This window comes from Carassius gibelio, chromosome B9, assembly GCF_023724105.1.
Source record: "Carassius gibelio isolate Cgi1373 ecotype wild population from Czech Republic chromosome B9, carGib1.2-hapl.c, whole genome shotgun sequence".
Lineage (NCBI taxonomy): Eukaryota > Metazoa > Chordata > Actinopteri > Cypriniformes > Cyprinidae > Carassius > Carassius gibelio.
The window spans coordinates 9,342,341-9,369,942 of NC_068404.1; the positions used below are offsets into that span (position 1 = coordinate 9,342,341).

The 27,602-nt window shown below is 36.0% G+C and overlaps 2 long non-coding RNA genes across 2 annotated transcripts in view; both read right to left on the minus strand.

Annotated features, from left to right (window-relative positions):
• Positions 1-27,602, minus strand: part of LOC127964700 (uncharacterized) — a 49,354-nt gene that overhangs the window by 15,812 nt on the left and 5,940 nt on the right. Inside the window, exon 3 of the long non-coding RNA XR_008155119.1 lies at positions 20,907-22,556. This is a non-coding gene — a long non-coding RNA (uncharacterized LOC127964700). The remainder of the gene's footprint in view (positions 1-20,906; positions 22,557-27,602) is intronic.
• Positions 1,954-18,638, minus strand: LOC127964702 (uncharacterized). Its single transcript, XR_008155123.1, has 3 exons — positions 18,378-18,638; positions 6,665-6,866; positions 1,954-3,888 (listed from the first exon to the last, which is right to left on the minus strand). It is a non-coding gene; the product is annotated as an uncharacterized LOC127964702 (long non-coding RNA).

Consider the following 27,602-nt stretch of genomic DNA (forward strand, 5'->3'; position numbering starts at 1 on the left):
TGCATGTTTTCATTCTAAACAAGCATGCAAAATTTAAGAGAGATTGGGCAAAAAAAATTACAACACTATAACAGTTATGTTTTAAAACACAGTGTTGTTTGAGTAAATGCAATTTATAACCTCTAGATGGCAGTGGAAGACCACTAATGGGCTCATTCAGTTAAGTTGAACAGTACTGTTGAAAGGATTCATGAATTCATCCCAAAACATTAAAAATGTAACTGTTATAACATTTTAAATCTCATTGAGTCAATGTTTTCCATTTTGTTCTTACAGATATATCAGTTTTTACTATTTTGCCACATTGTGATTACAGTTTAACCTGAAAATGACATCTAAACTCTTAAAAAGAGAAGACTTGCAATAAGTTTATTGTCACCTATCACTTATTTCAAATACCTATATCTGCAACAAAATGTTTGTGCATGTATATGTGTGTCTTTCTGTGTGTGTGTGTGTGTGTGTGTGTGTGTGCATATGCTTATAGAGTATACATATATTAGTCTAATCATTTACTTTCAGTGTGTGTGTCTGTCTGTTAGCCTGTTCTCCATTTTGGATGTGTTTAACTGTCATCCATGCATCCAGGTTGGCTCAGACCACCTCAGAGGCCTTAATGTGCTTGAACCCCGGTAAATGCTGCTTGCAGCTTTAATTATTATTATTATTATTATTCTTCTGCCCTAGAACTGAACGTGCAGCCCAAACCGTAAGGCCTAGAGAGCTGAAATTTGGACAGATCGTAGAGCTCAATTTGGGGAGAACTTATCAAAGTCTCAGCCCAATCGGCCTAACGGGGGCGCTACAGCGCAAAAAGCAAAAATTTTGGACATTTTTGGCCGTAAATCGTATACCGTTAGCCGTAGACTCAAAAACATGGCATTGTTGCAATCCTTGGGTTAGCCCGAACAAAAGTGCACGGCGCCTTTTTGGGGTCTACGACGCACCGTTTTCTCGCAAAATCGAGCTATATCCGAAACCTACTTTTGCGAACTAGTCCTAGGATTTTCAACCAATCAGAACCAAACCACTTCATAAATATTCCCTGGACACTCAATATCAATAATTATAAAAAAAAAGTTGAAATTTCAATTCTTACACGAAACAGTATGCCAAAAAGCGTCTATGCTAACGTTAGCCAAATGCTATTTTGACTATAACTCTTGAACAGAATGAGATATCTTCACCAAACTCGGTATACATATGTATGAGCTCAATCTTTGGTCAAATCAAAAAAATTGCGCATCTCTGCCACTTGGGGGCGCTATAAGATAGAAAAAACACATAAATGGCTATAACTAGGCAACCGTTGGCTCGATCGACTTGAAAATCGGTATGCAGTGTCTTGGTCTGAAGGGGCACAAGTACCTATGAGGACATTTGCATATCTCCAAAAACATGGCTGCCATTGGCCAAACAAATTTAAGCACCTATTTGAAAGGGTTAACGGATGTTGATCGGAACGAAACTCGCTGGGTACGTTCGACTCATGAACCTTAAGGTCTGTAAGAATTTTGAAATAAATCGGCCACTAGTTGGCGCTAACGAGTTTTATGGCTCTGTAATCACGTGGTGTTTCACATATCAACACAATGTGCATATCATTTGATAGATCTCCTCGTAATGCACAACTTTGCCTCAAGAACCATTGCTGTCAATCAAATCGTTCAATTGTTATTCACAAATATGTTAAAAACCTACTTTTGCGAACTAGTCCTAGGTTTTTTGCCCGATCGGAACCAAACCACTGCAGTAATATTCTGTGGACTCTCTAGATCAATAATTATTAAAAAAATGTTGAATTTTGTCCTTTGGTTAGCTGTAAAGGGGTAATTTAGAAAAAGGGGTGTGGCCAAACATACCCCAAAGCCTATAAAACCTAAAGGAAAACTCAAAACTTTATGAAACTCAGTGAAATCATGTAACAGGTGACTCTTAACAAGCATGCAAAGTTTCATGGAGATCAGACCATAGGTGGCGCTATAACAGTAGAAAAGGTCTCAAAACACAAGATTTATATGGTAAATGGCCTCAAATTGTTTGAAAATGTTCATATATTCACTCAAAAACACTAAATCTTCATATCATATGATAAATCTCCTCATTCTGAACAACTTTGCCTCTGGGACTAATGTTGTCAATAAAGCTGTTAATTAAATATTCAAGATTATTTAAAAAAGTTACTTTGGCATACTTGTGATACGGTTTAAGATGAAAATCAATAAAACCACTGAAGTACAATTCTCTAGACTCTGAAGGTCAATAATTATCAAAAACATGTTGAACAATTGCATTTGGGCAACTATAAACTAGTCATTTCATAATATGTTCTTTTCATAGTGCACACAAAGGCCTATTAATACAATCAGAAAGCCCACAAATAATCAAAACTGTGTAAAATAATGCATAATTTCATTCTAAACAAGCATGCAAAATTTAAGAGAGATTGGGCAAAAAAAAAAAACACTATAACAGTTATGTTTAAAAACACAGTGTTGTTGGAGTAAATGCAATTTATAACCACTAGATGGCAGCGGAAGACCACTAATGGGCTCATTCAGTAAAGTTGAACAGTACTGTTGAAAGGATTCATGAATTCATGCCAAAACATTAAAAAATTAACTGTTATAACATTTTAAATCTCATTGAGTCAATGTTTTCCATTTTGTTCATACAGATATATCAGTTTTTAAAATTTTCCAACATTATGATTACAGTTTAACCTGAAAATGACATCTAAACTCTTAAAAAGAAAAGACTTGCAATAAGTTTATGGTCACCTATCACTTATTTCAAATACCTATATCTGCAACAAAATGTTTGTGCATGTATATGTGTCTTTGTGTGTGTGTGTGTGTGTGTGTGTGTGTGTGCATATGCTTATAGAGTATACATATATTAGTCTAATCATTTAGTTTCAGTGTGTGTGTCTGTCTGTTAGCCTGTTCTCCATTTTGGATGTGTTTAACTGTCATCCATGCATCCAGGTTGGCTCAGACCACCTCAGAGGCCTTAATGTGCTTGAACCCCGGTAAATGCTGCTTGCAGCTTTAATTATTATTATTATTCTTCTGCCCTAGAACTGAACGTGCAGCCCAAACCGTAAGGCCTAGAGAGCTGAAATTTGGACAGATCGTAGAGCTCATTTTGGGGAGAACTTATCAAAGTCTCAGCCCAATCGGCCTAACGGGGGCGCTACAGCGCAAAAAACAAAAATTTTGGACATTTTTGGCCGCAGATCGTAAACCGTTAGCCGTAGACTCAAAAACAAGGCATCGTTGCAATCCTTGGGTTAGTCCGAACAAAAGTGCACAGCTGCATTTTTTGCTCTACGACGCACCGTTTTCTCGCAAAATCGAGCTATGTCCGAAACCTACTTTTGCGAACTAGTCCTAGGATTTTCAACCAATCGGAACCAAACCACTTCAGAAATATTCCCTGAACACTCAATATCAATAATTATCAAAAAAAAGTTGAAATTTCGATTCTTACGCGAAACAGTACGCCAAGAAGCGTCTATGCTAACGTTAGCCAAATGCTATTTTGACTATAACTCTTGAACGGAATGAGATATCTTCACCAAACTTGGTACACATATGTATGAGCTCAATCTTTGGTCAAACAAAAAAAATTGCGCATCTCTGCCACTTGGGGGCGCAATAAGATTTAAAAAACACATAAATGGCTATAACTAGGCAACCGTTGGCTCAATCAACTTGAAAATTGGTATGCAGTGTCTTGGTCTGAAGGGGCACAAGTACTTATGAGGACATTTGCATATCTCAAAAAACATGGCCGCCATTGGCCAAACAATTTTAAGCACCTATTTGAAAGGGTTAACGGATGTTGATCGGAACGAAACTCGCTGGGTACGTTTGACTCATGAACCTTAAGGTCTGTAAGAATTTTGAAAGAAATCGGCCACTAGTTGGCGCTAACGAGTTTATTGGCTCTGTAATCACGTGGTGTTTCACTTATCAACACAATATGCATATCATTTGATAGATCTCCTCATAATGCACAACTTTGCCTCAAGAACCATTGCTGTCAATCAAATCGTTCAATTGCAATTCACAAATATGTCAAAAAGCTACTTTTGCAAACTAGTCCTAGGTTTTATGCCCGATCAGAACCAAACCACTGCAGTAATATTCTGTGGACTCTCTAGATCAATAATTATCAAAAAAATGTTGAATTTTGTCCTTTGGTTAGCTGTAAAGGGGTAATTTAGTAAAAGGGGTGTGGCCAAACATACCCCAAAGCCTATAAAACCTAAACGAAAACTCAAAACTTTATGAAACTTCGTGGAATCATGTATCAGGTGACTCTTAACAAGCATGCAAAGTTTCATGGAGATCGGATCATAGGTGGCGCTATAACAGTTGAAAAAGCCTCAAAAACACACATTTTCAATAGAAAATGATCACAATTTGTAGGACATGTTCATACATTCACACAAACACTAGATCTTCATATCATATGATAGATCTCCTCTTTGTGAACAACTTTGCCTCAAAGAGTGAAGATGTCAATCAAATCGTTCAATTGTTATTCACAAATATGTTAAAAACTTACTTTTGCGAACTAGTCCCAGATTTTTTACCCGATCGAAACCAAACCACTGCAGTAATTTTCTCTGGACTCTCTAGATCAATAATTATCAAAAAAATAATGAATTTTGTCCTTTGGTTAGCTTTAACTGGCTAAATTAGAAAAGGGGCGTGACCAAAATACCCAAAAGCATATAAAACCTAAACGAAAACTCAAAACTTTATGAAACTTGGTGAAAACATGTAACAGGTGACTCTTAACAAGCATGCAAATTTTCATGAGAGATTGGATCATAGGTGGCGCTATAACAGTAGAAAAGGTCTCAAAACATAAGATTTATATGGTAAATGGCCTCAAATTGTCTGAAAATGCTCATAAATTCACATAAACACTAGATCTTCATATCATATGATAGATCTCCTCATTCTGAACAACTTCTGGGACCAATGTTGTCAATAAAGCTGTTAATTAAATATTCAAGATTATTTAAAAAAGTTACTTAGGCAAAGTAGTCCAAGGCTTTAAGCTGAAAATCAATAAAACCACTGAAGTACAATTCTCTAGACTCTGAAGGACAATAATTATCAAAAACATGTTGAACAATTGTATTTGGACAACTATAAACCAGTGATTGTATAATATGTTCTTTTCACAGTGTATACAAAGGCCTATTAATACAAACAGAGAGCCCACAAATGATCAAAACTGTGTAAAATAATGCATAATTTCATTCTAAACAAGCATGCAAAATTCAAGAGAGTTCGGGCAAAAAACATAACACTATAACAGTTATGTTTAAACACAGTGCTGTTTGAGTAAATGCAATTTATAACCACTAGATGGCAGCGGAAGACCACTAATGGGCTCATTCAGCAAATTGAAAGCGTACTTTTGAAAAGATTTATGAATTCATGCTTAAACAATAGAAAAAAAAAAAACACTGTTACAACATTTTAAATCTCACTGAGTTAAAGTTTTCCATTTTTTTCATACAGACTTATCAGTTTTTAAAATTTTGCCACTTTATGATTACAGTGAAACCTGAAAATGACATCCAAACTCTTAAAAACTAGTTTAATCATTTAATTTCAGTGCGTGTGTCTGTCTGTCAGCCTATTCTCCGTTTTGGATGTGTTTAACTGTCATCCATACATCCAGGTTGGCTCAGACCACCTCAGAGGCCTTAATGTGCTTGAACCCCGTAAATGCTGCTTGCAGCTTTAATTAGGGGTTCAAGCACGCAGTGCTGAAACCCTCTTGTAATTGTTAGGATTTTTATTATTATTATTATTCTTCTGCCCTAGAACTGAACGTGCAGCCCAAACCGTAAGGCCTAGAGAGCTGAAATTTGGACAGATCGTAGAGCTCATTTTGGGGAGAACTTATCAAAGTCTCAGCCCAATCGGCCTAACGGGGGCGCTACAGCGCAAAAAACAAAAATTTTGGACATTTTTGGCCGCAGATCGTAAACCGTTAGCCGTAGACTCAAAAACAAGGCATCGTTGCAATCCTTGGGTTAGCCCGAACAAAAGTGCAGAGCTGCATTTTTTGCTCTACGACGCACCGTTTTCTCGCAAAATCGAGCTATATCCGAAACCTACTTTTGCAAACTAGTCCTAGGATTTTCAACCAATCAGAAACAAACCAATTCATAAATATTCCCTGGACACTCAATATCAATAATTATCAAAAAAAAGTTGAAATTTCAATTCTTACGCGAAACAGTACACCAAAAAGCATCTATGCTAACGTTAGCCAAATGCTATTTTGACTATAACTCTTGTAAGGAATGAGATATCTTCACCAAACTCGGTACACATATGTATGAGCTCAATCTTTGGTCAAATAAAAAAAAATGGCGCATCTCTGCCACTTGGGGGCGCTATAAGATAGAAAAAACACATAAATTGCTATAACTAGGCAACCGTTGGCTCGATCGACTTGAAAATCGGTATGTAGTGTCTTGGTCTGAAGGGGCACAAGTACCTATGAGGACATTTGCATATCTCAAAAAACATGGCCGCCATTGGCCAAACAAATTTAAGCACCTATTTGAAAGGGTTAACGGATGTTGATCGGAACGAAACTCGCTGGGTACGTTCGACTCATGAACCTTAAGGTCTGTAAGAATTTTGAAAGAAATCGGCCACTAGTTGGCGCTAACGAGTTTTATGGCTCTGTAATCACGTGGTGTTTCACATATCAACACAATATGCATATCATTTGATAGATCTCCTCGTAATGCACAACTTTGCCTCAAGAACCATTGCTGTCAATCAAATCGTTCAATTGTTATTCACAAATATGTTAAAAACCTACTTTTGCGAACTAGTCCTAGGTTTTTTGCACGATCGGAACCAAACCACTGCAGTAATATTCTGTGGACTCTCTAGATCAATAATTATTAAAAACATGTTGAATTTTCTCCTTTGGTTAGCTGCAACAGGGTAATTTAGAAAAAGGGGTGTGGCCAAACATACCCCAAAGCCTATAAAACCTAAAGGAAAACTCAAAACTTTATGAAACTCAGTGAAATCATGTATCAGGTGACTCTTAACAAGCATGCAAAGTTTCATGGAGATCAGACCATAGGTGGCGCTATAACAGTAGAAAAGGTCTCAAAACACAAGATTTATATGGTAAATGGCCTCAAATTGTTTGAAAATGTTCATATATTCATTCAAAAACACTAAATCTTCATATCATATGATAAATCTCCTCATTCTGAACAACTTTGCCTCTGGGACCAATGTTGTCAATAAAGCTGTTAATTAAATATTCAAGATTATTTTAAAAAGTTACTTTGGCATACTTGTGATATGGTTTAAGATGAAAATGAATAAAACCACTGAAGTACAATTCTCTAGACTCTGAAGGTCAATAATTATCAAAACATGTTGAACAATTGCATTTGGGCAACTATAAACCAATAATTTTATAATATGTTATTTGCATAGTGTACACAAAGGCCTATTTATACAAACAGAAAGCCCACAAATTATCAAAACTGTGTAAAATAATGCATGATTTCATTCTAAACAAGCATGCAAAATTTAAGAGAGATTGGGCAAAAAAAAATTACAACACTATAACAGTTATGTTTTAAAACACAGTGTTGTTTGAGTAAATGCAATTTATAACCACTAGATGGCAGCGGAAGACCACTAATGGGCTCATTCAGCTAGTTAAACAGTACTGTTTTCATGAATTCATGCCAAAACATTAATAAATTAACTGTTATAACATTTTAAATCTCATTGAATTGATGTTTTCCATTTTGTTTATACAGATGTATCAGTTTTTACAATTTTGCCACATTATGATTACAGTTTAACCTGAAAATGACATCTAAACTCTGAAAAAGAGAAGACTTGCAATAATTTTGTCACCTATCACTTATTTCAAATACCTATATCTGCAACAAAATGTTTGTGCATGTATATGTGTGTCTTTGTGTGTGTGTGTGTGCATATGCTTATAGAGTATACATATATTAGTCTAATCATTTACTTTCAGTGTGTGTGTCTGTCTGTTAACCTGTTCTCCATTTTGGATGTGTTTAAATGTCATCCAAACATCCAGGTTGGCTCTGACCACCTCAGAGGCCTTAAATGCTTGAACCCCGGTAAAATGCTGCTTGCAGCTTTAATTATTATTAGGGGTTCAAGCACGCAGTGCTGAAACCCTATTGTATTTGTTAGGATTTTTATTATTATTATTATTATTATTATTATTATTATTATTATTCTTCCGCCGTAAAACTGAACGTGCAGCCCAAACCGTAAGGCCTAGAGAGCTGAAATTTGGACAGATCGTAGAGCTCAATTTGGGGAGAACTTATCAAAGTCTCAGCCCAATAGGCCTAACGGGGGCGCTACAGCGCAAAAAACAAAAATTTTGGACATTTTTGGCCGTAAATCGTATACCGTTAGCCGTAGACTCAAAAACATGGCATTGTTGCAATCCTTGGGTTAGCCCGAACAAAAGTGCACGGCGCCTTTTTGGGGTCTACGACGCACCGTTTTCTCGCAAAATCGAGCTATATCCGAAACCTACTTTTGCGAACTAGTCCTAGGATTTTCAACCAATCAGAACCAAACCACTTCATAAATATTTCCTGGACACTCAATATCAATAATTATTAAAAAAAAGTTGAAATTTAAATTCTTACGCGAAACAGTACGCCAAAAAGCGTCTATGCTAACGTTAGCCAAATACTATTTTGACTATAACTCTTGAACGGAATGAGATATCTTCACCAAACTCGGTACACATATGTATGAGCTCAATCTTTGGTCAAATCAAAAAAATTGCGCATCTCTGCCACTTGGGGGCGCTATAAGATAGAAAAAACACATAAATTGCTTTAACTAGGCAACCGTTGGCTTGATCAACTTGAAAATCGGTATGCAGTGTCTTGGTCTGAAGGGGCACAAGTACCTATGAGGACATTTGCATATCTCAAAAAACATGGCCGTCATTGGCCAAACAAATTTAAGCACCTATTTGAAAGGGTTAACGGATGTTGATCGGAACGAAACTCGCTGGGTACGTTCGACTCATGAACCTTAAGGTCTGTAAGAATTTTGAAAGAAATCGGCCACTAGTTGTCGCTAACGAGTTTTATGGCTCTGTAATCACGTGGTGTTTCACATATCAACACAATATGCATATCATTTGATAGATCTCCTCGTAATGCACAACTTTGCCTCAAGAACCATTGCTGTCAATCAAATCGTTCAATTGTTATTCACAAATATGTTAAAAACCTACTTTTGCGAACTAGTCCTAGGTTTTTTGCCCGATCGGAACCAAACCACTGCAGTAATATTCTGTGGACTCTCTAGATCAATAATTATTAAAAAAATGTTGAATTTTGTCCTTTGGTTAGTTGTAACCAGGTAATTTAGAAAAAGGGGTGTGGCCAAACATACCCCAAAGCCTATAAAACCTAAAGGAAAACTCAAAACTGTATGAAACTCAGTGAAATCATGTATCAGGTGACTCTTAACAAGCATGCAAAGTTTCATGGAGATCAGACCATAGGTGGCGCTATAACAGTAGAAAAGGTCTCAAAACACAAGATTTATATGGTAAATGGCCCCAAATTGTTTGAAAATTCTCATATATTCACTCAAAAACACTAAATCTTCATATCATATGATAGATCTCCTCATTCTGAACAACTTTGCCTCTGGGACCAATGTTGTCAATAAAGCTGTTAATTAATTATTCAAGATTATTTTAAAAAGTTACTTTGGCATACTTGTGATACGGTTTAAGATGAAAATCAATAAAACCACTGAAGTACAATTCTGTAGACTCTGAAGGTCAATAATTATCAAAAACATGTTGAACAATTGCATTTGGACAACTATAAACCAGTAATTTTATAATATGTTCTTTTCATAGTGTACACAAAGGCTTATTAATACAAACAGAAAGCCCACACATTATCAAAACTGTGTAAAACAATGCATAATTTCATTCTAAACAAGCATGCAAAATTTAAGAGAGATTGGGCAAAAAAAAATTACAACACTATAACAGTTATGTTTTAAAACACAGTGTTGTTTGAGTAAATGCAATTTATAACCTCTAGATGGCAGTGGAAGACCACTAATGGGCTCATTCAGTTAAGTTGAACAGTACTGTTGAAAGGATTCATGAATTCATCCCAAAACATTAAAAATGTAACTGTTATAACATTTTAAATCTCATTGAGTCAATGTTTTCCATTTTGTTCTTACAGATATATCAGTTTTTACTATTTTGCCACATTGTGATTACAGTTTAACCTGAAAATGACATCAAAACTCTTAAAAAGAGAAGACTTGCAATAAGTATATTGTCACCTATCACTTATTTCAAATACCTATATCTGCAACAAAATGTTTGTGCATGTATATGTGTGTCTTTCTGTGTGTGTGTGTGTGTGCATATGCTTATAGAGTATACATATATTAGTCTAATCATTTACTTTCAGTGTGTGTGTCTGTCTGTTAACCTGTTCTCCATTTTGGATGTGTTTAAATGTCATCCATGCATCCAGGTTGGCTCAGACCACCTCAGAGGCCTTAATGTGCTTGAACCCCGGTAAATGCTGCTTGCAGCTTTAATTATTATTATTATTCTTCCGCCCTAGAACTGAACGTGCAGCCCAAACCGTAAGTCCTAGAGAGCTGAAATTTGGACAGATCGTAGAGCTCATTTTGGGGAGAACTTATCAAAGTCTCAGCCCAATCGGCCAAACGGGGGCGCTACAGCGCAAAAAACAAAAATTTTGGACATTTTTGGCCGTGAATCGTAAACCGTTAGCCATAAACTCAAAAACATGGCATCGTAGCAATCCTTGGGTTAGCCCGAACAAAAGTGCACGGCGCCTTTTTGGGGTCTACGACGCACCGTTTTCTCGCAAAATCGAGCTATATCCGAAACCTACTTTTGCGAACTAGTCCTAGGATTTTCAACCAATCAGAACCAAACCACTTCATAAATATTCCCTGGACACTCAATATCAATAATTATCAAAAAAAAGTTGAAATTTCAATTTTTACGCGAAACAGTACGCCAAAAACCATCTATAGTAACTTTGGCCAAATGCTATTTTAACTATAACTCTTGAACGGAATGAGATAACTTCACCAAACTTGGTACACATATGTACGAGCTCAATTTTGGGTAAAATCAAAAAAATTGCGCATCTCTGCCACTTGGGGGCGCTATAAGATAGAAAAAACACATAAATGGCTATAACTAGGCAACCGTTGGCTTGATCGACTTGAAAATTGGTATGCAGTGTCTTGGTCTGAAGGGGCACAAGTACCTAGGAGGACATTTGCATATCTCAAAAAACATGGCCGCCATTGGCCAAACAATTTTAAGCACCTATTTGAAAGGGTTAACGGATGTTGATCGGAACGAAACTCGCTGGGTACGTTCGACTCATGAACATTAAGGTCTGTAAGAATTTTGAAAGAAATCGGCCACTAGTTGGCGCTAACGAGTTTTATGGCTCTGTAATCACGTGATGTTTCACGTATCAACACAATATGCATATCATTTGATAGATCTCCTCATAATGCACAACTTTGCCTCAAGAACCATTGCTGTCAATCAAATCGTTCAATTGTTATTCACAAATATGTTAAAAACCTACTTTTGCGAACTAGTCCTAGATTTTTTGCCCGATCGGAACCAAACCACTGCAGTAATATTCTGTGGACTCTCTAGATCAATAATTATTAAAAAAATGTTGAATTTTGTCCTTTGGTTAGCTGTAACCGGGTAATTTAGGAAAAGGGGTGTGGCCAAACATACCCCAAAGCCTATAAAACCTAAAGGAAAACTCAAAACTGTATGAAACTCAGTGAAATCATGTATCAGGTGACTCTTAACAAGCATGCAAAGTTTCATGGAGATCAGACCATAGGTGGCGCTATAACAGTAGAAAAGGTCTCAAAACACAAGATTTATATGGTAAATGGCCCCAAATTGTTTGAAAATGCTCATATATTCACTCAAAAACACTAAATCTTCATATCATATGATAGATCTCCTCATTCTGAACAACTTTGCCTCTGGGACCAATGTTGTCAATAAAGCTGTTAATTAAATATTCAAGATTATTTTAAAAAGTTACTTTGGCATACTTGTGATACGGTTTAAGATGAAAATCAATAAAACCACTGAAGTACAATTCTGTAGACTCTGAAGGTCAATAACTATCAAAAACATGTTGAACAATTGCATTTGGACAACTATAAACCAGTAATTTTATAATATGTTCTTTTCATAGTGTACACACATTATCAAAACTGTGTAAAACAATGCATAATTTCATTCTAAACAAGCATGCAAAATTTAAGAGAGATTGGGCAAAAAAAAAAAAAAAAAAAAAAACACTATAACAGTTATGTTTAAAAACAGTGTTGCTTGAGTAAATGCAATTTATAACCTGTAGATGGCAGTGGAAGACCACTAATGGGCTCATTCAGTTAAGTTGAACAGTACTGTTGAAAGGATTCATGAATTCATCCCAAAACATTAAAAATGTAACTGTTGTAACATTTTAAATCTCATTGAGTCAATGTTTTCCATTTTGTTCTTACAGATATATCAGTTTTTACTATTTTGCCACATTGTGATTACAGTTTAACCTGAAAATGACATCTAAACTCTTAAATAGAGAAGACTTGCAATAAGTTTATTGTCACCTATCACTTATTTCAAATACCTATATCTGCAACAAAACGTTTGTGCATGTATATGTGTGTCTTTCTGTGTGTGTGTGTGTGTGTGTGCATATGCTTATAGAGTATACATATATTAGTCTAATCATTTACTTTCAGTGTGTGTGTCTGTCTGTTAGCCTGTTCTCCATTTTGGATGTGTTTAAATGTCATCCATGCATCCAGGTTGGCTCAGACCACCTCAGAGGCCTTAATGTGCTTGAACCCCGGTAAATGCTGCTTGCAGCTTTAATTATTATTATTATTCTTCTGCCCTAGAACTGAACGTGCAGCCCAAACCGTAAAGCCTAGAGACTTCAAACTTGGTCAGATGATAGAGCTCAATTTGGGGAGAACCTATCAAAGTCTCAGCCCAATTGGCCAATAGGGGGCGCTACAGTGATCGAAAATGCGTTTTTGCTAATAGCTCCTAAACCGCTTGTGATAGAGCCAAAAATTTTACATTTCTGGAATCCGTGGGTCATGCGAAATTAAAAACGGTCACTCTGAATTTGGGTCTAGGAGGCCTCGTTTTTTTGCAAATTTGACGTATGTCCAAAACCTACTTTTGCGAACTAGTCCTAGGTTTTTCACCCAATCTGAACCAAACCACTGCAGAAATGTTCTCTGTCCAGTGAATATCAATAATTATAAAAAAAAGTAGAAATTTCGACTCACTGTCGTAATGGGATGCCAAAATGTTCGAAAGTCGAGGACCAATTTTACGCAACAGGCTATAACTCATGAATGAAATGAGATATCTTAACCAAACTCGGTATACATATGTATGAGCTCAATCTTTGGTCAAATAAAAAAAATTGCACACCTCTGCCACTTGGGGGCGCTATAAAAAGAAAAAACACATAAATGGCTATAACTAGGCAACCATTGACTCGATCGACTTGAAAATTGGTATGCAGTGTCTTGGTCTGAAGGGGCACAAGTACCTATGAGGACATTTGCATATCTCAAAAAACATGGCTGCCATTGGCCAAACAATTTTAAGCACCTATTTGAAAGGGTTAACGGATGTTGATCGGAACGAAACTCGATGGGTCAATAAAGCTGTTAATTAAATATTCAAGATTATTTAAAAAAGTTACTTTGGCATACTTGTGATACAGTTTAAGATGAAAATCAATAAAACCACTGAAGTACAATTCTCTAGACTCTGAAGGTCAATAATTATCAAAAACATGTTGAACAATTGCATTTGGGCAACTATAAACCAGTCATTTTATAATATGTTCTTTTCATAGTGCACACAAAGGCCTATTAATACAATCAGAAAGCCCACAAATTATCAAAACTGTGTAAAATAATGCATAATTTCATTCTAAAAAAGCATGCAAAATTTAAGAGAGATTGGGCAAAAAAAAAATAACAACACTATAACAGTTATGTTTAAAAACACAGTGTTGTTTGAGTAAATGCAATTTATAACCACTAGATGGCAGCAGAAGACCACTAATGTGCTCATTCAGCTAGTACTGTTTTTATGAATTCATGCCAAAACATTAATAAATTAACTGTTATAACATTTTAAATCTCATTGAATTGATGTTTTCCATTTTTTTCATACAGATGTATCAGTTTTAACAATTTTGCCACATTATGATTACAGTTTAACCTGAAAATGACATCTAAACTCTAAAGAAGAGAAGACTTGCAATAAGTTTACTGTCACCTATCACTTATTTCAAATACCTATATCTGCAACAAAATGTGTGTGTGTGTGCATATGCTTATAGAGTATACATATATTAGTCTAATCATTTACTTTCAGTGTGTGTGTCTGTCTGTTAACCTGTTCTCCATTTTGGATGTGTTTAAATGTCATCCAAACATCCAGGTTGGCTCTGACCACCTCAGATGCCTTAAATGCTTGAACCCCGGTAAAATGCTGCTTGCAGCTTTAATTAGGGGTTCAAGCACGCAGTGCTGAAACCCTATTGTAATTGTTAGGATTTTTAGGGGTTCAAGCACGCAGTGCTGAAACCCTATTGTATTTGTTAGGATTTTTAGGGGTTCAAGCACGCAGTGCTGAAACCCTATTGTAATTGTTAGGATTTTTATTATTATTATTATTATTATTATTATTATTATTATTATTCTTCTGCCCTAGAACTGAACGTGCAGCCCAAACCGTAAGGCCTAGAGAGCTGAAATTTGGACAGATCGTAGAGCTCAATTTGGGGAGAACTTATCAAAGTCTCAGCCCAATAGGCCTAACGGGGGCGCTACAGCGCAAAAAGCAAAAATTTTGGACATTTTTGGCCGTAAATCGTATACCGTTAGCCGTAGACTCAAAAACATGGCATCGTTGCAATCCTTGGGTTAGCCCGAACAAAAGTGCACGGCGCCTTTTTGGGGTCTACGACGCACCGTTTTCTCGCAAAATCGAGCTATATCCGAAACATACTTTTGCGAACTAGTCTTAGGATTTTTAACCAATCGGAATCAAACCACTTCAGAAATATTCCCTGGACACTCAATATCAATAATTATCAAAAAAAAGTTGAAATTTCAATTCTTACGCGAAACAGTACACCAAAAAGCGTCTATGCTAACGTTAGCCAAATGCTATTTTATTTATAACTCTTGAACGGAATGAGATATCTTCACCAAACTTGGTACACATATGTATGAGCTCAATCTTTGGTCAAACAAAAAAAATTGCGCATCTCTGCCACTTGGGGGCGCTATAAGATCGAAAAAACACATAAATGGCTATAACTAGGCAACCGTTGGCTCGATCGACTTGAAAATTGGTATGCAGTGTCTTGGTCTGAAGCGGCACAAGTACCTATGAGGACATTTGCATATCTCAAAAAAACATGGTCGCCATTGGCCATACAATTTTAAGCACCTATTTGAAAGGGTTAACGGATGTTGATCGGAACAAAACTCACTGGGTACGTTCAACTCATGAACCTTAAGGTCTGTAAGAATTTTGAAAGAAATCGGCCACTAGTTGGCGCTAACGAGTTTTATGGCTCTGTAATCACGTGGTGTTTCACATATCAACGAAATATGCATATCATTTGATAGATCTCCTCATAATGCACAACTTTGCCTCAAGAACCATTGCTGTCAATCAAATCGTTCAATTGTTATTCACAAATATGTTTAAAACCTACTTTTGCGAACTAGTCCTAGGTTTTTTGCCCAATCGGAACCAAACCACTGCAGTAATATTCTGTGGACTCTCTAGATCAATAATTATCAAAAAAATGTTGAATTTTGTCCTTTGGTTAGCTGTAAAGGGGTAATTTAGAAAAAGGGGTGTGGCCAAACATACCCCAAAGCCTATAAAACCTAAACGAAAACTCCAAATTTTATGAAACTACGTAAAATCATATAACAGGTGACTCTTAACAAGCATGCAAAGTTTCATGGAGATCAGACCATAGGTGGCGCTATAACAGTAGAAAAGGTCTCAAAACACAAGATTTATTTGGTAAATGGCCTCAAATTGTTTGAAAATGCTCATATATTCACTCAAAAACACTAAATCTTCATATCATATGATAGATCTCCTCATTCTGAACAACTTTGCCTCTGGGACCAATGTTGTCAATAAAGCTGTTAATTAAATATTTAAGATTATTTAAAAAAGTTACTTTGGCATACTTGTGATACAGTTTAAGATGAAAATCAATAAAACCACTGAAGTACAATTCTCTAGACTCTGAAGGTCAATAATTATCAAAAACATGTTGAACAATTGCATTTGGGCAACTATAAACCAGTCATTTTATAATATGTTCTTTCATAGTCCACACAAAGGCCTATTAATACAATCAGAAAGCCCACAAATTATCAAAACTGTGTAAAATAATGCATAATTTCATTCTAAACAAGCATGCAAAATTTAAGAGAGATTGGGCAAAAAAAAATAACAACACTATAACAGTTATGTTTAAAAACACAGTGTTGTTTGAGTAAATGCAATTTATAACCACTAGATGGCAGCAGAAGACCACTAATTGGCTCATTCAGCTAGTACTGTTTTTATGAATTCATGCCAAAACATTAATAAATTAACTGTTATAACATTTTAAATCTCATTGAATTGATGTTTTCCATTTTGTTCATACAGATGTATCAGTTTTAACAATTTTGCCACATTATGATTACAGTTTAACCTGAAAATGACATCTAAACTCTAAAAAAGAGCAGACTTGCAATAAGTTTACTGCCACCAATAACTTATTTCAAATACCTATATCTGCAACAAAATGTGTGTGTGTGTGTGCATATGCTTATAGAGTATACATATATTAGTCTAATCATTTACTTTCAGTGTGTGTGTCTGTCTGTTAGCCTGTTCTCCATTTTGGATGTGTTTAACTGTCATCCATGCATCCAGGTTGGCTCTGACCACCTCAGAGGCCTTAATGTGCTTGAACCCCGGTAAAATGCTGCTTGCAGCTTTAATTAGGGGTTCAAGCACGCAGTGCTGAAACCCTATTGTAATTGTTAAGATTTTTATTATTAGGGGTTCAAGCACGCAGTGCTGAAACCCTATTGTAATTGTTAGGATTTTTATTATTATTATTATTATTATTCTTCCGCCCTAGAACTGAACGTGCAGCCCAAACCGTAAGGCCTAGAGAGCTGAAATTTGGACAGATCTTAGAGCTCATTTTGGGGAGAACTTATCAAAGTCTCAGCCCAATCGGCCAAACGGGGGCGCTACAGCGCAAAAAACAAAATTTTTGGACATTTTTGGCCGTGAATCGTAAACCGTTAGCCGTAAACTCAAAAACATGGCATCGTAGCAATCCTTGGGTTAGCCCGAACAAAAGTGCACGGCGCCTTTTTGGGGTCTACGACGCACCGTTTTCTCGCAAAATCGAGCTATATCCGAAACCTACTTTTGCGAACTAGTCCTAGGATTTTCAACCAATCAGAACCAAACCACTTCAGAAATATTCCCTGGACACTCAATATCAATAATTATCAAAAAAAAGTTGAAATTTCAATTCTTACGCGAAACAGTACGCCAAAAAGCGTCTATAGTAACGTTGGCCAAATGCTATTTTAACTATAACTCTTGAACGGAATGAGATAACTTCACCAAACTTGGTACACATATGTATGAGCTCAATTTTGGGTCAAAAAAAAAAAAAATTGCGCATCTCTGCCACTTGGGGGCGCTATAAGATAGAAAAAACACACAAATTGTTATAACTAGGCAACCGTTGGCTCGATCGACTTGAAAATCGGTATGCAGTGTCTTGGTCTGAAGGGGCACAAGTACCTATGAGGACATTTGCATATCTTTAAAAACATGGCCGCCATTGGCCAAACAAATTCAAGCACCTATTTGAAAGGGTTAACGGATGTTGATCGGAACGAAACTCGCTGGGTACGTTCGACTCATAAACCTTAAGGTCTGTAAGAATTTTGAAAGAAATCGGCCACTAGTTGGCGCTAACGAGTTTTATGGCTCTGTAATCACGTGGTGTTTCACATATCAACACAATATGCATATCATTTGATAGATCTCCTCATAATGCACAACTTTGCCTCAAGAACCATTGTTGTCAATCAAATCGTTCAATTGTTATTCACAAATATGTTAAAAACCTACTTTTGCGAACTAGTCCTAGGTTTTTTGCCCGATCGGAACCAAACCACTGCAGTAATATTCTGTGGACTCTCTAGATCAATAATTATTAAAAAAATTTTGAATTTTGTCCTTTGGTTAGCTGTAACGGGGTAATTTAGAAAAAGGGGTGTGGCCAAACATACCCCAAAGCCTATAAAACCTAAAGGAAAACTCAAAACTTTATGAAACTCAGTGAAATCATGTAACAGGTGACTCTTAACAAGCATGCAAAGTTTCATGGAGATCAGACCATAGGTGGCGCTATAACAGTAGAAAAGGTCTCAAAACACAAGATTTATATGGTAAATGGCCTCAAATTGTTTGAAAATGTTCATATATTCACTCAAAAACACTAAATCTTCATATCATATGATAAATCTCCTCATTCTGAACAACTTTGCCTCTGGGACCAATGTTGTCAATAAAGCTGTTAATTAAATATTCAAGATTATTTTAAAAAGTTACTTTGGCATACTTGTGATACGGTTTAAGCTGAAAATCAATAAAACCACTGAAGTACAATTCTCTAGACTCTGAAGGTCAATAATTATCAAAAACATGTTGAACAATTGCATTTGGGCAACTATAAACCAATAATTTTATAAAAAGGCCTATTTATACAAACAGAAAGCTCACAAATTATTAAAACTGTGTAAAATAATGCATGATTTCATTCTAAACAAGCATGCAAAATTTAAGAGAGATTGGGCAAAAAAAAATTACAACACTATAACAGTTACGTTTTAAAACACAGTGTTGTTTGAGTAAATGCAATTTATAACCACTAGATGGCAGCGGAAGACCACTAATGGGCTCATTCAGCTAGTTAAACAGTACTGTTTTCATGAATTCATGCCAAAACATTAATAAATTAACTGTTATAACATTTTAAATCTCATTGTATTGATGTTTTCCATTTTGTTTATACAGATATATCAGTTTTTACAATTTTGCCACATTATGATTACAGTTTAAACTGAAAATGACATCTAAACTCTTAAAAAGAGAAGACTTGCAATACATTTATTGTCACCTATCACTTATTTCAAATCCCAACATCTGCAACAAAATGTGTGTGCATGTATATGTGTGTCTTTGTCTTTGTGTGTATGCGTATGCTTATAGAGTATGAATATATTAGTCTAATAATTTACTTTCAGTGTGTGTGTCTGTTTGTTAGCCTATTCTCCATTTTGGATGTGTTTAGCGGTCATCCATACGTCCAGGTTTGGCTCTGACCACCTCAGATGCCTTAAATGCTTGAACCCCGGTAAATGCTGCTTGCAGCTTTAATTATTATTATTTTTCCGCCTTAAAACTGAACGTGCAGCCCAAACCGTAAGGCCTAGAGAGCTGAAACTTGGTCAGATGGTAGTAGTCCTGCTCGCTACTCAGATACAAAAAACCGGCCCAATCGGCCTAATGGGGGCGCTACTGCGCAAAAAACTAAAATTTTTGACATTTTTGGCCGCAGATCGTAAACCGTTAGCCGTAGACTCAAAAACATGGCATCGTTGCAATCCTTGGGTTAGTCCGAACAAAAGTGCACAACTGCATTTTTTGCTCTACGAGGCACCGTTTTCGCGCAAAATCGAGCTATATCCGAAACCTACTTTTGCGAACTAGTCCTAGGATTTTCAACCAATCAGAACCAAACCACTTCAGAAATATTCCCTGGACACTCAATATCAATAATTATCAAAAAAAAGTTGAAATTTCAATTCTTACGCGAAACAGTATGCCAAAAAGCGTCTATGCTGACGTTAGCCAAATGCTATTTTAACTATAACTCTTGAACGGAATGAGATATCTTCACCAAACTCGGTACACATATGTATGAGCTCAATCTTTGGTCAAATCAAAAAAATTGCTCATCTCTGCCACTTGGGGGCGCAATAAGATAGAAAAAACACATAAATGGCTATAACTAGGCAACCGTTGGCTCGATCGACTTGAAAATTGGTATGCAGTGTCTTGGTCTGAAGGGGCACAAGTACCTATGAGGACATTTGCATATCTCAAAAAACATGGCCGCCATTGGCCAAACAATTTTAAGCACCTATTTGAAAGGGTTAACGGATGTTGATCGGAACGAAACTCACTGGGTACGTTCGACTCATGAACCTTAAGGTCTGTAAAAATTTTGAAAGAAATCGGCCACTAGTTGGCGCTAACGAGTTTTATGGCTCTGTAATCACGTGGTGTTTCACATATCAACACAATATGCATATCATTTGATAGATCTCCTCATAATGCACAACTTTGCCTCAAGAACCATTGCTGTCAATCAAATCGTTCAATTGTTATTCACAAATATGTTAAAAACCTACTTTTGCGAACTAGTCCTAGGTTTTTTGTCCGATCGGAACCAAACTACTGCAGTAATATTCTGTGGACTCTCTAGATCAATAATTATCAAAAAAATGTTGAATTTTGTCGTTTGGCTAGCTTTAAATCAGTCATTTAGAAAAGGGGTGTGGCCAAACACACCCCAAAGCCTATAAAACCTAAACGAAAACTCAAAACTTTATGAAACTCGGTGAGAACATGTAACAGGTGACTCTTAACAAGCATGCAAAGTGTCATGGAGATCGGATCATAGGTGGCGCTATAACATTTGAAAAAGCCTCAAAAACACACATTTTCAATAGAAAATGATCACAATTTGTTGGACATGTTCATACATTCACACAAACACTAGATCTTCATATCATATGATAGATCTCCTCTTTGTGAACAACTTTGCCTCAAGGAGCGAAGATGTCAATCAAATCGTTCAATTGCAATTCACAAATATGTCAACAAGCTACTTTTGCGAACTAGTCCCAGGTTTTTTACCCGATCGAAACCAAACCACTGCAGTAATTTTCTCTGGACTCTCTAGATCAATAATTATCAAAATTTTTTCAGAATTTTGTCCTTTGGTTAGCTATAACTGGCTAAATTAGAAAAGGGGCGTGACCAAAATACCCAAAAGCATATAAAACCTAAACGAAAACTCAAAACTTTATGAAACTTGATGAAAACATGTAACAGCTGACCCTTAACAACCATGCAAATTTTCATGGAGATCGGACCATAGGTGGCGCTATAACAGTAGAAAAGGTCTCAAAACATAAGATTTACATGGTAAATGGCCTCAAATTGTCTGAAAATGCTCATATATTCACATAAACACTAGATCTTCATATCATATGATAGATCTCCTCATTCTGAACAACTTCTGGGACCAATGTTGTCAATAAAGCTGTTAATTAAATATTGAAGATTATTTAAAAAAGTTACTTTGGCAAAGTAGTCCAAGGCTTTAAGCTGAAAATTAAATCAATAAAACCACTGAAGTACAATTCTCTAGACTCTGAAGGTCAATAATTATCAAAAACATGTTGAACAATTTTATTTGGACAACTATAAACCAGTAATTTTATAATATGTTCTTTTCATAGTGTACACAAAGGCCTATTAATACAAACAGAAAGCCCACAAATTATCAAAACTGTGTAAAATAATGCCTAATTTCATCCTAAACAAGTATGTAAAATTTAAGAGAGATTGGGCAAAAAACATAACACTATACTATAACAGTTATGTTTAAAAACAGTGTTGTTTGAGTAAATGCAATTTATAACCACTAGATGGCAGCGGAAGACCACTAATGGGCTCATTCTGCAAATTGAAACAGTACTTTTGAAAAGATTTATGAATTCATGCCCAAACAATAAAAAAACCCACTGTTGCAACGTTTTAAATCTCACTGTTAAAGTTTTCAATTTTCTTCATACAGACTTATCAGTTTTTAAAATTTTGCCACATTATGATTACAGTGAAACCTGAAAATGACATCCAAACTCTTAAAAACTAGTTTAATCATTTAATTTCAGTGCGTGTGTCTGTCTGTCAGCCTATTCTCCATATTGGATGTGTTTAACGGTCATCCATACGTCCAGGTTGGCTCAGACCACCTCAGAGGCCTTAATGTGCTTGAACCCCGTAAATGCTGCTTGCAGCTTTAATTATTATTATTATTATTATTATTATTATTATTCTCCACTCAAACTGTTCGTGCAGCCCAAACCGTAAGGCCTAGAAAGCTGAAATTTGGTCAGAATGTAGTAGTCCGGCCTTCTTGTCAGATACCGAGTCTCGACCCAATCGGCCTAACGGGGGCGCTACAGCGCAAAAAACTAAAATTTTGGACATTTTTGGCCGTAAATCGTAAACCGTTAGCCGTAGACTCAAAAACATGGCATAGTTGCAATCCTTGGGTTAGCCCGAACAAAAGTGCACGGCGCCTTTTTGGGGTCTACGACGCACCGTTTTCTCGCAAAATCGAGCTATATCCGAAACCTACTTTTGCGAACTAGTCCTAGGATTTTCAACCAATCAGAACCAAACCACTTCATAAATATTCCCTGGACACTCAATATCAATAATTATTAAAAAAAAGTTGAAATTTCAATTCTTACGCAAAACAGTACGCCAAAAAGCGTCTATGCTAACGTTAGCCAAATACTATTTTGACTATAACTCTTGAACGGAATGAGATATCTTCACCAAACTCGGTACACATATGTATGAGCTCAATCTTTGGTCAAATCAAAAAAATTGCGCATCTCTGCCACTTGGGGGCGCTATAAGATAGAAAAAACACATAAATTGCTATAACTAGGCAACCGTTGGCTCGATCAACTTGAAAATCGGTATGCAGTGTCTTGGTCTCAAGGGGCACAAGTACCTATGAGGACATTTGCATATCTCAAAAAAACATGGCCGCCATTGGCCAAACAATTTTAAGTACCTATTTGAAAGGGTTAACGGATGTTGATCAGAATGAAACTCGCTGGGTACGTTCAACTCATGAACCTTAAGGTCTGTAAGAATTTTGAAAGAAATCGGCCACTAGTTGGCGCTAACGAGTTTTATGGCTCTGTAATCACGTGGTGTTTCACATATCAACACAATATGCATATCATTTGATAGATCTCCTCATAATGCACAACTTTGCCTCAAGAACCATTGCTGTCAATCAAATCGTTCAATTGTTATTCACAAATATGTTAAAAACCTACTTTTGCGAACTAGTCCTAGGTTTTTTGTCCGATCGGAACCAAACCACTGCAGTAATATTCTGTGGACTCTCTAGATCAATAATTATTAAAAAAATGTTGAATTTTGTCCTTTGGTTAGCTGTAAAGGGGTAATTTAGAAAAAGGGGTGTGGCCAAACATACCCCAAAGCCTATAAAACCTAAACGAAAACTCAAAACTTTATGAAACTCAGTAAAATCATGTAACAGGTTACTCTTAACAAGCATGCAAAGTTTCATGGAGATCAGACCATAGGTGGCGCTATAACAGTAGAAAAGGTCTCAAAACACAAGATTTCTATGGTAAATGGCCTCAAATTGTTTGAAAATGTTCATATATTCACTCAAAAACACTAAATCTTCATATCATATGATACAGCTCCTCATTCTGAACAACTTTGCCTCTGGGACCAATGTTGTCAATAAAGCTGTTAATTAAATATTCAAGATTATTTAAAAAAGTTACTTTGGCATACTTGTGATACGGTTTAAAATGAAAATCAATAAAACCACTGAAGTACAATTCTCTAGACTCTGAAGGTCAATAATTATCAAAAACATGTTGAACAATTGCGTTTGGGCAACTATAAACCAATAATTTTATAATATGTTATTTGCATAGTGTACACAAAGGCCTATTAATAAAAACAGAAAGTACACACATTATCAAAACTGTGTAAAATAATGCATAATTTCATTCTAAACAAGCATGCAAAATTTAAGAGAGATTGGGAAAAAAAAATAACAACACTATAACAGTTATGTTTAAAACCAGGGTTGTTTGAGTAAATGCAATTTATAACCACTAGATGGCAGCGGAAGACCACTAATGGGCTCATTCAGTAAAGTTGAACAGCACTGTTGAAAGGATTCATGAATTCATGCCAAAACATTAATAAATTAACTGTTATAACATGTTAAATCTTATTGAATCAATGTTTTCCATTTTGTTCATACAGACACATAATTTTTTACAATTTTGCCACATTGTGATTAGAGTGCAACCTGAATGACATCTTAACTCTTAAAAACTAGTTTAATAATTTAAACTAGTTTCAGTGTGTGTGTGTCTGTCTTTTGGATGTGTTTAAATGTCATCCATACATGCTGGTTGGCCGAGACCACCCCAGAGGCACAAAGGCCTATTAATACAAACAGAAATCCCACAAATTATCAAATCTGTGTAAAGTAATGCATAATTTCATTCTAAACAAGCATGCAAAATTTAAGAGCGATAGGGCAAAAAACCCCAACAACAACACTTTAACAGTTATGTTTAAAAACACAGTGTTGTTTGAGTAAATGCAATTTATAACCACTAGATGGCAGCGGAAGACCACTAATGGGCTCATTCAGCTAGTACTGTTTTTATGAATTCATGCCAAAACATTAATAAATTAACTGTTATAACATTTTAAATCTCATTGAATTGATGTTTTCCATTTTGTTCAAACAGATGTATCAGTTTTAACAATTTTGCCACATTATGATTACAGTTTAATCTGAAAATAACATCTAAACTCTAAAAAAAGAGAAGACTTGCAATAAGTTTATTGTCACCTATCACTTATTTCAAATACCTATATCTGCAACAAAATGTTTGTGCATGTATATGTGTATCTTTGTGTGTCTTTGTGTGTGTGTGTGTGTGTGCATATGCTCATAGAGTATACATATATTAGTCTAATCATTTACTTTCAGTGAGTGTGTCTGTCTGTTAGCCTGTTCTCCATTTTGGATGTGTTTAACTGTCATCCATGCATCCAGGTTGGCTCTGACCACCTCAGAGGCCTTAATGTGCTTGAACCCCGGTAAAATGCTGCTTGCAGCTTTAATTATTATTATTATTATTATTTTTCCGCCTTAAAACTGAACGGGCAGCCCAAACCGTAAGGCCTAGAGAGCTGAAACTTGGTCAAAAGGTAGTAGTCTTGCTCGCTACTCAGATACAAAGAACCGGCCCAATCGGCCTTTGGGGGGCGCTACAGCGATCAAAAATGCGTTTTTGCTAATAGCTCCTAAACCGCTTGTGATAGAGCCAAAAATTTAACATTTCTGGAATCCCTGGGTCATGCGAAATTAAAAACGGTCACTCTGATTTTGGGTCTAGGAGGCCTCGTTTTTTCGCAAATTTGACGTATGTCCAAAACCTACTTTTGCGAACTAGTCCTAGGTTTTTCGCCCAATCTGAACCAAACCACTGCAGAAATGTTCTCTGTCCAGTGAATATTAATAATTATCAAAAAAAAGTAGAAATTTCGACCCACTGTCGTAATGGGATGCCAAAATGTTCGAAAGTCGAGGACCAATTTTACACAACAGGCTATAACTCATGAATGAAATGAGATATCTTAACCAAACTCGCTGAACATTTGTATGAGCTAAAACTTTGGTCAAATAAAAAAAAATTGCACACCTCTGCCACTTGGGGGCGCTATAAAAAGAAAAAAACACATAAATGGCTATAACTAGGCAACCGTTGGCTTGATCGACTTGAAAATTGGTATGCAGTGTCTTGGTCTGAAGGGGCACAAATACCTATGAGGACATTTGCATAGCTCAAAAAACATGGCCGCCATTGGCCAAATAATTTTAAGCACCTATTTGAAAGTGTTAACGGATGTTGATCGGAACGAAACTCGCTGGGTACGTTCGACTCATGAACCTTAAGGTCTGTAAGAATTTTGAAAGAAATCGGACACTAGTTGGCGCTAACGAGTTTTATGGCTCTGTAATCACGTGGTGTTTCACATATCAACACAATATGCATATCATTTGATAGATCTCCTCATAATGCACAACTTTGCCTCAAGAACCATTGCTGTCAATCAAATTGTTCATTAATTATTCACAAATATGTTAAAAACCTACTTTTGCGAACTAGTCCTAGGTTTTTTGTCCGATCGGAACCAAACCACTGCAGTAATAATCTGTGGACTCTCTAGATCAACAATTATCAAAAAAATGTTGAATTTTGTACTTTGGTTAGCGTTAAAGGGGTAATTAAGAAAAGGGGTGTGGCCGAACATACCCCAAAGCCTATAAAACCTAAACGAAAACTCAAAACTTTATGAAACTAGGTAAAAACATGTACCAGGTGACTCTTAACAAGCATGCAATGTTTCATGGAGATCGGACCATAGGTGGCGCTATAACAGTTGAAAAAGCCTCAAAAACACACATTTTCAAATAGAAAATGATCACAATTTGTAGGACATGTTCATACATTCAAACAAACACTAGATCTTAATATCATATGATAGGTCTCCTCATAATGCACAACTTCGCCTCAAGAACCATTGCTGTCAATCAAATCGTTCAATTGTTATTCACAAATAGGTTAAAAACCTACTTTTGCGAACTAGTCCTAGGTTTTTTGTTCGATCGGAACCAAACCACTGCAGTAATATTCTGTGGACTGTCTAGATCAATAATTATCAAAAAAATGTTGAATTTTGTACTTTGGTTAGCGTTAAAGGGGTAATTAAGAAAAGGGGTGTGGCCGAACATACCCCAAAGTCTATAAAACCTAAACAAAAACTCTAAACTTTATGAAACTAGGTGAAATCATGGAAAAGGTGACTCTTAACAAGGCTGCAAAGTTTCATGGAGAACGGACCATAGGTGGCGCTATAACAGTAGAAAAGGTCTCAAAACACAAGATTTATATGGTTAATTGCCTCAAATTGTTTGAAAATGCTCATATATTCACTCAAAAACACTAGATCTTCATATCATATGATAGATCTCCTCATTCTGAACAACTTTGCCTCTGGGACCAATGTTGTCAATGAATCTGTTAATTAAATATTCAAGATTATTTTAAAAAGTTACTTTGGCAAAGTATTCCAAGGCTTTAAGCTAAAAATCAATAAAACCACTGAAGTACAATTCTGTAGACTCTGAAGGTCAATAATTATCAAAAACATGTTTAACAATTGCATTTGGACAACTATAAACCACTGATTTTATAATATGTTATTTGCATAGTGTACACAAAGGCCTATTAATACAAACAGAAAGCCCACAAATTATCAAAACTGTGTAAAATAATGCATAATTTCATTCTTAACAAGCATGCAAAATTTAAGAGAGATTGGGCAAAAAATAACACTAT